At 38.4% G+C, this 8,976-nt stretch overlaps 1 long non-coding RNA gene across 1 annotated transcript in view; it reads right to left on the bottom strand.

Moving 5' to 3' along the window:
* The window catches only part of LOC141642635 (uncharacterized), a 98,727-nt gene extending 96,067 nt beyond the window's left edge, over positions 1-2,660 (bottom strand). The window contains exons 1-2 of the long non-coding RNA XR_012543371.1: positions 2,506-2,660; positions 2,153-2,213 (exon numbers count right to left, since the gene is read on the bottom strand). This is a non-coding gene — a long non-coding RNA (uncharacterized LOC141642635). The remainder of the gene's footprint in view (positions 1-2,152; positions 2,214-2,505) is intronic.
* Positions 2,661-8,976: the final 6,316 nt, after the last annotated feature.

Here is an 8,976-nt window from a genome sequence, read left to right on the forward strand (position 1 = left end):
TTCCTCTCGAAAATCTGTCTTCTAACTGTGCACAAGCAAAACTAGAAGCAAAGATAAGCAACGGCCTCAAGAAGCCAAAGTTCCTTGAGACAAGAAAAATAGACTAAAAATAACACAAACAGAATTACACCGTCTCCCCGGCAACGGCGCCAAAATTTGATACCGTCGTTTTGTATCAAAATTAAATTTATATTCCGAACTAAAACTATAGATAGTGATAGTAGGGGTCGAATCTCAGAGAGACAAGGTTAATTCTATTTGCAATTTTTTTGGTCTATCGGAGTAACAGATAAAAGGGGGTTTTTTGAATGTTTGTTTCTAACTACTAATCAACAAAATAAAAAAAAAGGTCTAAAACAAGATTAAAAGGGATTAGGAACTTCGGTTCACCATGGCTAAGGTCAGGTCAAAAGAAAATAAAGTTCATCTAACACAGTCTCAGGAAATATGAATAAGCCTCTCGGTCTCTATTCGTACTAAGCCTTACGGTCTTTTAGCATCCTAGAATTGTACTAATAGCTTCCGCTCATAGAAAATTCTAAACTGAAGTGAAATATACCTTGCTAATCTTTCAATCTAACAGAGATGATTTTAACAACATAAATTAAGACCGGTACAATAAATCATCCTAATGAAATTGACCTAAAACGCCATGGCTCCCCTAATTCCTAATCAAAGAAATTAGCTACGAATAATTAAAAGAATAACAACAACAAATCTAGAGAATCCAACAAAAGACAACATGCTTTAATAATAAATTGGAACAATGAAATAATTCAACCTAGAATAAGCAAGAATGAATAAAAGTTGAATAAAAACTAAAGAAAGATTAGATTGAATTAAAAGCTTACTAAAGGAATTCAATGAACAACGTAATTGATTGTAATCTCCTGCTACCGTCTCTAAAATTCCCAAGAACTAGATCTAAAAACTTGAGTTGTCGAATAATGAAAAGCATAACCTAAAATGCTTGTTACGTACAGCTAATAATAGTTCTCTCAAAAGATAAATTACAAGTAGGCTTTTACAAAAGACAATCATGTAAAAGAAACCGCAGCTTCGAAATAGGGTCGATCGACCAGTTGACGCGGTCGATCGAGTGCCCAGTACAGTGCTGGCAACACTGTTTCCTTCTTCTGCTGAACTCCTGGGTCGATCGACTGGAGTCACTGGTCGATCGACCAGTTGCTCTGTAGTAACTTCTCTCTACTCTATCAAACAGCCCTTCCACTTCATGCACGCATTCCGAGATGATCAAATTCCGAGCTTCTAACTTCATAGTTTCCATAAAATGCCTCCGGGAACGGATAAAAGCTTGATTTAGCTTACTTCCGATCATTCCTACAATAATGACATAGGAAATCCAAAGTAAGCCATTTCGGGAGAAATAATAGCTTAAAGCTAACAATTATGCATAGAAATACGTACCAAAATCGCTAATAAAGTGTATAGAATATGCACGTATCAAAAGCTACAAAATAGGATGAAGGAAAGTGAACTTTGCAGCAGCTCAACCATTCTGGCTTTCCTATAAAGGGAAAAAGGCAGAATGGAGAATGGGACAAGGGCTGTCAACAATAGAAAAATACACCGTTAAATTCCACGCATAATGCCCAAAAAGTCGCTGCAAGAACTGCGACATTTTCCGACCTTCAATCATACCTATGTGAAGAGTTTAGACTTAAATAAATATGACAATGGATTTCGTTTTCTCATTTTTCTAAACAAATAGCTTAGCCTTCTTCCCTCCATCCTTCATAAAAATGGATGATGATTTTTCATTTTCCTCTACAAAACAGCTTTCCTTCCCTCTAGTCAATATATTTCGTTTCTGATTTTCCTACAAAAAATAGCCCTCATTCCCCCCTTCCTATCATATGGAAAACGGATTTTGTGAACTCGTTTTTATGTATAATCTATATCTTAGAGTGATAAAATCCGCACGTCGTAACCTAAAAGTAAATGTTGGAAAAATATTGGTATCATACATTCCTATGTCTAATATCAGAATAGACTTAAGACTGCGCAAATATGACTGAACTCACAATGGCAGGCCGGGAACGGGGTATGGTGAAACGGAATGGTACATGTGATTCATGGGCGAGTGATTGTGGTCAATGAAGATAATGACATTGGTAAGTGAAGATAATACCTCTGTTACAAAGACCACCTGTCAACTTGAATCCGCAGCAGCAGGTCCCTCGGCAAACCGACTGCAGACAAGTATTTCCAATTTTAGAGTTGAGTTTTACATTGTTTATTTGAGGGTTTATTTCACTCTTTAAGCAATATGTAGGTAAATTTAATTCAACAAAAAAGGAACCTCGATAGTCATAATTTCTCCACGACCGTGATTTGCGAGTACTAATGTCTGAGTAGAGTTAAGACTGAGCAAATATGACAATATTTTACCCTTTCCTCTCCAGTCTCCATCATTCATGTTAATTTCTTAACTCGAAAAGAACAATTACAAAAAAGAAACAAAGATAGAGAAAGTCAGCAAACCTTGAAATCTCCGAAATACGACTTGTGTATCCCAAGCTTCCTGGCCGACAGTTTCTGTTAACTCCGTCAAAGCCACCATCGTCTTTAGAAACACTCCTAAACCATGCTAGGTTATAATGCCATAAGTATCCCAGGTTATTGTGAGTCCCTCACCACCGTACGTCTTGAAAATCCAACGGCCAAAAAATGCAATTACACACAAAAAATGCCATTAGTTATAAAAAAAATGCAATTACAAATTAGTTCGAAAATTGCAATTAGTTCAATTCAGAAACCTACCTAGATTATAAATCAAAATGGTAACAGTTAAATATTCACAGTAAAATCGATTTGAAGTAATGAAAGATGAGCTAATCAATTTTAGGGGATTACCAATTCCAGTTCTAGATGGTCTTTTCAAAAAGAATCAGGTTTTGGGAATTTGAAGTAATGAATAATGAACAACAAAATCATCTTTTTAACCTACTTCCTTGAATCATCCTTCCTCATCACGGTCATTTCCTCCTCTTCGTCATTTCCATTGCCAATTCCTCAAATGATCTGTCCAATTCCCAAACAAATATCAAACGAGGAGCACACTAAGGTGAAAGGTGTCAAGCATTAAAAGATCAATTAGTTTGCAGTTAAGTCCGTCTGTTTATCATTATTATAGGCAGTGAAGTCCCTCTATTTACCATTGATATAGGTAGTGAACTCTAAGTTTTAACTGATAACCCTTCCCATAGACTGCTAAACACATATTTTAGTCTGATAGGAGGTACTTTTATCATCAAAATACAAGCCTACTCAGTTTTATGCCCTAAGCAGTTTACAAGATAACAGAAATGAGGCACTCTTAATAGGATAGACAGTGCTTGACTAAAGATTATGGTAAATGTTAGGTGTGATAACATCTAAATTGTGTAGAAGACTTGCCACTGCTATATTCCCACAAATGAGCCAGACATGATAGAGATCGGGAGCAAACTGAAGCACTTTTGTCGCCTTCTCGATCACCAATTTTTTCAGGCCGCTTCGATATCAAGCAGGGTTTAAAAACTCACCCGATACGTCTCGTATTGGCCGAGAAGTATCGGTCTCGATGGTTGCCGAGTCACGATACACCGAGATTTATCGGCCATTTATAAAAAGGGGCAAAATCGCCCGAGTTGAGCGAGTTGACTCGGGTATCGCCCAACTCGTTCCGATATGATCAACAGAGTTTTTCTATTACTCCCCTTAAAAATTGATTTTGAGTACTGTACAAGCTAGGAGATGGTGCTGGTGGTAACCCCAATCATGGGGATAAAGGAGATGAAAGGGATGAAGTCGTGGAGACTTGGAATCATAGATGAAGGAGATGAAAGATGGGGATGAAGGACCTGAATCAACGGCTCTTGTTTTTTCTTTTGATTAATAATTAATGTGATGAATGATGATTGATGGAAGAGTTGGAATTGTATAAAAAAAGGTAAGAGTAAATTTTTTTAGTAGATATACGGTGACGGGTGAAAATAAATGGAGACGTGGAAGTTGTAAGTTTTGTTGGGTGGGTGTCAGTGTGCCACTTGTCAGTTTATGGATGGAGTGATTAATGGGTGGGTGGGTAAAGTAACTTTTTTTCAGTCTATTGTTTGGTTTTAGTCACTCCCATATTCATATGGACCCATTTAAGCACCTAAATACGGATACACCTTCAAAAAAAAACTATTTTAATCACTATTTCTTAATTACAGTATTTTAAAATGTTTGTTTGTGAGTTATTTAGCCATAATATAACATTAGAAATATAATGGATATTAAATATAGCCAAAAAAACTTGTAAAACAACTATCGACCGCGACGAGCGATTCATGGTCCGCGACAAGCGGTTCAGACCGATTCCGCGACACCGTGACCGCAACCGCGATCGCGACTGAGATTTAAAACCCTGATATCAAGGCAACAAAAAGGCATGTCAGAGAACGATGTGCAAATGAATAGTTAGAAATAATCACTCTTAACCAAATTAACTAAATATACTATCGAAAATAGCAACAAATCTTGTATTCAATTAACTAATTATTACCGTATTTGACACTCAGAACTCTCATATAAGGTACTTCTCACAATAATTAGACACTTTAATTTATCCATTTAGAATACTCATAGATGAGACTATATAATATAGATTGTGGGATAAAACCTCACAGTCGGTGGTCTAAAAACAAAGTGAAGATGATACTATAAGTGGTATAACCATATAAATTACCCAGATTTCACACGGTCGAGTGAAATTGATGTAAAACCGGGTACCAAATCGGTGTGAATTTTTTTGACACGAAAAGACCTGATTTGGTGAAGTATTGTGAGTGATATTTTTGGTGTTTTATGAGTTTAAATTGCAGCGGAAAATGTAAAGTAAAATGGATATGGATTAGCTAAGAAACCTCGCAAGATAACTCAACTAAAACTGAAATCTCCAACCAAGACCACACATGAACAAGGAGGGAAACAAAGGATATTTCAACCAAGAACACACAGTAAACAAGGTTGAAATATGGCGCCGACCTCGCAAGGAAGACAAGAACACTCGCAAGCATTCAAAGTTTGAGAGAAAATCTCTACACTTGGGTTTATATTTCTGAAAATTGGATGATTACAAATGTGGGAGGCTTGGTCCTTATATAGTAAAAGATGTTCTTGGGCTCCAAGGCAACATTAAATGCTAGGGGCAATTTCCTAAGCATGCTTGGGCTCCAAGGCATTATTTAAGACTATGTAGAAAAAAAATGCTAGATTTTTGTAAAAACTAGGTGAGGAAAACTAGGTGAGGAAGACTAAAATCATCCTCTAACTTGGGCGGCACTCTCCTTGGGCGGCACTTCTTGGACGGCACTTCTCGGATCAGCTAGAGCTCGATGTCCAACTTATCATTGTGACATAACTCTCATTTCTTTTAGCGCCAAAATAAGGACTCGGGTCAGCGTTAAGTAAGAGTGCGCTAGAGCTCGACATTGCTCCCGCATCATTCTCTCCTTCTTCAGAAGAATTTGTCCTCAAATTTTCATCATCCAAGTATGGAGATAGATCACCAATATTGAAAGTAGCACTTACACCACCATATTCATCAGGGAGTTCAATTTTGTAAGCACTTTCACCGTAGCGTTCAAGCACTCGAAATGGACCATCGACCCTTGGCATTAACTTGTTCTTTCGTTTAGAAGGAAACCTCTCCTTGCGAAGATGTAACCAAACAAGATCTCCCACCTTGAATGTAGGCTGTTTACGATGCTTATTAGCTTTCTCCTTGTATCTTGCATTAGCCTTCTCAATTTGAGCTTTGATTTGCTCACAAGTACGCAAGAATGCAGCTTGTCTTTCCTTAGCTTCAAAACTTACCGTCTCCTTCTTTGGAATAGGAATAAGATCAATAGGGAGATAAGGATTTATCCCATAAACGATCTCGAATGGTGCACGGCCAGTAGTCATAGACGGTGTACGATTATAGGCAAACTCAGCATGTGCCAACTTCACATCCCAATCCTTTGTGCTCTTACTCACTAAACCTCGTAACAAACTTCCAAGAGTTCGATTTGTCACCTCCGTTTGACCATCAGTTTGGGGATGGTGAGAAGTACTAAATAACAGCTTAGTATCAACCAAACGCCACAACGTCTTCCAAAAGTAGCTTAAAAACTTAGTGTCTCGATCGGAAACAATAGTTTTAGGAATGCCATGTAGACGAACAACTTCCTTGTAATACAACTCAGCAACCTTAGAAGCATCATCAGTTTTGTGACATGGTATGAAATGAGCCATTTTTTAGAATCGATCAACCACCACCATGATTGAATCTTTACCTCTTTGAGTTCGCGGCAACCCAACAATAAAATCCATGCTTACCTCGTTCCATGGTTGTGTAGGGACGGGTAAGGGAGTGTAAAGCCCTTTAGTGAATGAACTTTTCGATATTTGGCATGTAGCACACCTTGCTATCACATCTTGCACATCCTTGAGCATCTTAGGCCAATAGAAGTGCTCTCCAAGGATATCATAAGTCTTATTGATGCCAAAGTGTCCAGCCAATGCTCCTCCATGCGCTTCTCTAACCAATAGCTCTCGAATTGAGCTCTTAGGAATACAAAGCTTGTTTCCTTTGAACAAATATCCTTCTTGCACCGAGAACAAATTAGTAGGACTAATAAGTTCATTTGAAAAATTAAGATCATCTTTGTATAATTCTTTCAATTGCTCAAATCCAAGTAACCTCGCATCAAGTGCAACAAGCAAACAATGCCTCCTTGAAAGCGCATCAGCCACAACATTAGAGTTTCCCATTTTATACTTTGAAGAAAAGGTAAAGGATTGTAGGAACTCTACCCATCTGGTATGTCTTGCATTCAACTTTTGTTGCCCATGAATGTGCTTTAGAGCCTCGTGATCAGAATGCAGAACAAATGGTTTTGGGCGAAGATAATGAGCCCAATGATCCAGTGCTCGCACAATCGCATAGAACTCTTTGTCATAGGTGGAATACTTCAGCCTTGCTCCACCCAATTTCTCACTAAAGAATGCAATAGGTCGTTTCTCTTGGATTAGAACAGCTCCAACTCCAACTCCGCTAGCGTCGCATTCAACTTCGAACAATTTGTCAAAGTTGGGCAAAGCTAGAATAGGTGCTGAACACAACTTATCTTTGATCTCATCAAATGCCTTTTGTGCACTTGGATTCCACACAAACTCTCCTTTCTTTGTTAGCTCGGTGATAGGTGCAACAATAGAGCTAAAATTCTGAATGAACCTTCGATAAAACAAAGCCAATCCATGAAAACTTCTAACTTCAGTAGTTGTTTTAGGGATAGGCCACGATTGAATTGCTTCCACTTTTGAAGGATCAACGCTCACCCCTTCTTCTCCAACGATGTAACCAAGAAAGGTCACACTAGGCACCATGAACATGCATTTCTCGAGCTTTCCATAAAGTTTCTGTTCTCTTAACTTCTCAAATACCTTTCTCAAATGTTCCAAGTGTTGCTCCTTATTTTTGCTGTAAATAAGAATGTCATCAAGATAAACAACAACAAACTTATTAAGAAATGGTCTTAGGACCTCATTCATCTGCCGCATGAAAGAACTAGGAGCATTGCATAACCCAAATGGCATAACAAGCCACTCATACAACCCTTGCTTTGTTTTGAAGGCTGTTTTCCATTCGTCACCTTCTCGGATCCTCATTTGATGATAACCACTTCGAAGATCAATTTTCGAGAACACACGAGCTCCATTCAACTCATCAAGCATATCATCTAGTCTCGGCATAGGAAAGCGATACTTGATTGTAATATTGTTCACTGCTCGGCTATCAATACACATACACCATGTCCCATCCTTCTTGGGTACCAAAAGAGCAGGTACGGCACAAGGACTAAGACTCTCTTGCACATAGCCTCGATCAATCAACTCTTGCACTTGTCTTTGCAACTCTTTAGCCTCTTCTGGATTGCATCGATAGGCTGGTTTGTTTGGAAGTGTAGCTCCTGGAATAAGATCAATTTGGTGCTCTATGCCACGCTTAGGAGGTAATCCAAGTGGCAACTCTTCCGAGAACACATCACCAAACTCATTCAACAACATTTGGACAGTCTCGTCATGAATTCCAATTCCTTCTTTCACATCTCGAACCATAAGAACATAAGCTTGTTCCCCTTGTTCTAATGCTTCAACAAATTCTTTAGCATTCATAAACAAATTCTCATTTTTCTTCTTTACTTTGTTAGGTGACAAGGGTTTCAAGTGGAATCTGTTTTTACCCTTGCTAACAATGTAAATGTTATCCCTTCTTTGATGAACAACTTCTCTATCAAACTGCCATGGTCGTCCCAATAGAATATGACACGCACTCATGGGTAACACGTCACACCATACTTCATCTTCATAGGGACCCATAACAAATGAAAGTAAAGCTTGTTTCTTGACTTTAATCCCACTGTTTTCATTCAACCAATGCAGCATATATGGTTTATGGTGATTACGAGTCTCAAGCTTAAAGGAATCCACCAATTCAGTAGCAACCGCATTTGTGCAAGACCCACTATCAATAATCAAATTGCAAGTCTTACCATGCACCTTACAACGAGCATGGAAAATCTGCTCACGTTGCTCCATTTCAATCGGTGTGGATTGAATATGCAAGTTTCTCACCACAAACATCTCCTTATCAGTATCATATGATGGTTCGACAATATGAGTGTGAACCTCATCATGTTCTTCATCTTCATCGTTCTGGACAGAATTGACCTCCGTCTCATTTGTCACCACGAAACATGGAGTAATCTCACCTAACTCTTGAAGAGTAAGCGCTCTCTTTTGGGGACATTCGTTAGCGATGTGTCCATAACCTTGGCACTTAAAGCATCTCCTAGCACCCATATTTTTAAAATCAGTAGCAACTCCTTTGCCCTTGTCTTTGGGTTCTTCCTTTTTGGCTTCCTTACTAGACGATGATGTAGC

Source organism: Silene latifolia, chromosome 2 (genome assembly GCF_048544455.1).
Source record: "Silene latifolia isolate original U9 population chromosome 2, ASM4854445v1, whole genome shotgun sequence".
Taxonomy (NCBI): domain Eukaryota; kingdom Viridiplantae; phylum Streptophyta; class Magnoliopsida; order Caryophyllales; family Caryophyllaceae; genus Silene; species Silene latifolia.